The following is a 3,207-nucleotide window of genomic DNA, read 5'->3' as shown; positions in this document are numbered from 1 at the left end:
ACCATCAACTGCATGCTCAGCTCATCATTCAGTCCTTCCAGAAACTTCTCCTTCTTAGCTGCATCTATAGCGACGTCATCTGGGGCATAACGTGCTAGCTTACTGAATTCATCCACATACTGGCCAACAGTGCGTCCTCCTTGGCGTAAGTTACGAAACTCACGCTTCTTCATGGCCATAGCTCCTGCTTATACATGGGCAGTACGAAAAGCCTGCTGGAACTGGTCCCATGTAACAGTGGCTATAGGATAGGTGACAGTGTAATTCTCCCACCATGAGGCTGCTGGTCCATCCAATTGGTGTGTGGCAAAACACACCTTCTCAGCATCTGTGCATCCTGCAGTGGTTAACTCCCTTCCAATCTTGCGGAGCCAATCATCTGCAACTATCGGCTCGGTGCTACTGGAAAACACCAACGGCTGCAACCTCAGAAAACAGGCTAAATTGTCAACTGGGGGTGGTGGTGGGTTGTTGTTGTTGTTGCCTTGGTTCTGAACTAACAACTGCATCAGGGTATTCTGCTGCTGGATCAACTGAGTGAGCTCCGGTGGAAAGGTAAATCCGGGGTCACGTCTCGGAGGCATCTGAGGGTTTAGAGGGAAGAGAATAGAATAGAATGAGGTCTAGTGAGAAAACACTACCCATATGCACATGAGACAAACACAACCATATCACTCAATCAATCAAGCAAGGGCATACAATCGGTCTAGAACTATCGTTACAAAGTGCTTGGACTATACTATTTACATGGGGAAATACTACTACTGATATGGTGGTCGACTAGAAATATTGATCGGTCGACGACTCCATGATATCTGCTCCAGCTTCATCAACATAGTCATCATCACCATCGTCAGGGTCCGAGTCGGTGTCGTCGATGATGATGTAGTCTTCAGAACGAATCTCCTTAGGTTCGTCGTCTTCTCCTCCTGGCACGGGGTCTCCCATGAATACTCCTAGCTTCCTTTCCAGGTCATCATTCTTCTCCACTAGTACAATGATTTCCTCCTCATAATCTTCGCGTGTAGCTTTGAGTTCTTCTTCAAGCTCCGCAATCCTTGTCATTGCCTTCTTTAGATCTATCATGCCTGCGCACATCTGATTCTGCTAGCGACGAATGTGCTGGTTTAACTCTTGGATGAAAGCGGCAGTTGACCTATCCTTCCTGGTGCTGATCATCTCCCATTGCTCATCTCGGCGCCCAAAAATCTGGTAGATAGTATCCTTGAGATCCTTGTGGTAAACTTCTCCAATGCGTCCCATGGTGATGTGAGCTGCGATACTCTTTCCTAGGCTCCAGGTTGGTGCATCGAAAGAAAACTCTATGGGCTCAGTGACTGGCGTGAATGTCCTTCCTGGAACTTGAACTTGAATCATCCAGTGCTCCTCTTCTGGTAAAGTGGAATGGTAGGTCCCGGTTAAGCTTGGTATTCCAATGTTTAGGTACCTAGTAACTTCCTTCCAGTGGCGTCCAAAAGGGGTGTCTTCATCTGGTTGCATGAACTTTATCCTTGCATCCGCCATCCTAAAGAGTAGAAAAAGGAGAGGAGTTAGAAATGATAAGAGAGTGGTGATCTAGGGCTTTAGCTTAGTGCACTACAACAAGAACCCCCCTTTAGCAACGCATCGATGTGTTGTCGTATGTCCATATAAGCGTTGGTAATGTCTACACCAACGGATTCATATGTGTTGCCGTAGGCGGCATTGCAAAGGTCTACAACAACGCATATACATGCGTTCGTAACCGTCGTGAATATGTGTTGGAAGCCAGCAACGTATAGAGCTAGAGTCTAACAACATTTAACATGCGTTGCTGACGGGCCCAAAAAAAGAGCCTTGTAATGCCTCGAAGCATTGTCGCATTGCTTGGACAATTAATGGTATTTTATATATCAACATTCTTATCTATTATGTCAATGCTGATAGTGCATAGGAGACACAAACATAATAATCAAAGAGGTCATATATATTAAATCAACTCGTTGCTTTACAAAGAACATGATACAAAGATTACAATATGTGAAACTATCTAGTAGTAGGCTGATTCTCAACCTTGCAATCAACGTCTCAGGCATATAAAATATGATGTTTGAAACATTAACCCGAAAATGACATTCTAAAACATAATCTGAAACTATCTAGTCATAGCCACCTTCTTGATCTTGCAATCAACTTCTAAGCCATGCATCGTCGATTTATCTTGACAATCTACAAACAACAAAGGAATGAGAAACATAAGGTACCATCAAAGAAAATCAAGTTAATATACGAAGAGCAACATACAAAGGTTGAAGGCCATGTGATGATTAACCTTGCTATATGACCAATAGTTATGTTTTAGTGGTCATACCAAACCAAGAATCAATTTCCAGTTCAACACCCTCAACTTTCTTTGTATATTCTAGGTCTGTACTTTGGAGCATAGCAAGAGCAATTTTCTTGTTTAGATTTCCCAAATCAAATAGGCAATATAATAAGCATTCATATTGAAAAAAGTATGATCAATAATAAACTTTTGCTCAACCATGTTCAATTCCAAGCAATAGAGAAATGAGCATACCTTATCTTTAGTTGCATGCTAGTTTAATGCTCGCACCTCCATATCATAGTGAAAGTTTCACTTCAGATACAATACTGTGCTTTGCTAAACACATTAGTTGAAGTTTTACTTCTCTGAACACCCAAGTCGAAGCAAGCGGTGGAACAGAATAAGTGTTCCATCGTCCAACATACGCCGTCACCTCTGAATTCTGATATATCATCATTTGAACACTTCTCAACAGTCCAAGCCAAAGCACTGAACTCTATAGACAGAGAAAATAGAGCCTTATGAACAGACCATCGATATGTTAGTTGACTTAATAAACACCTTACGAACAATATAATGAAGATACAGTGAGCTACATGCCCCAAAAATATGTGTGACAAATAGAGTATGCTTCATTGCAAACACAGATCTGTAGTTCCCAAAATAGTACATATAAATGCAGAGATTTAAATTTTTTGCAGAAGTACTTGAAAGTTGAGAAAAACTAACTCACACAAAGCCAAATCAGGAAGCTCTATTTAATGTTAACAAGTGTGTTTTCTAGTGATTTTGATTTATATAGATGCTTGACAATAATACTAATCTGAATAGTGAATACATAAAAAAATCAGCATGAGTTTTTAAGTTACATTGGAGATTATCTCACTTAAATCACTTAC

At 41.2% G+C, this 3,207-nt stretch overlaps 1 pseudogene; it reads right to left on the bottom strand.

Annotated features, from left to right (window-relative positions):
- Positions 1 to 780: 780 nt before the first annotated feature.
- On the bottom strand, positions 781 to 1,524 carry LOC147984070 (uncharacterized; annotated as a pseudogene).
- Between the last annotated feature and the right edge of the window lie 1,683 nt (positions 1,525 to 3,207).

The sequence above is a fragment of the Triticum urartu genome, chromosome 2A (genome assembly GCF_056163025.1).
Source record: "Triticum urartu cultivar PI428250 chromosome 2A, HENAU_Tu73, whole genome shotgun sequence".
Lineage (NCBI taxonomy): Eukaryota > Viridiplantae > Streptophyta > Magnoliopsida > Poales > Poaceae > Triticum > Triticum urartu.
Note: the sequence above shows the minus strand (reverse complement) of the source record. Positions and strands in the feature narration are given on the sequence as shown.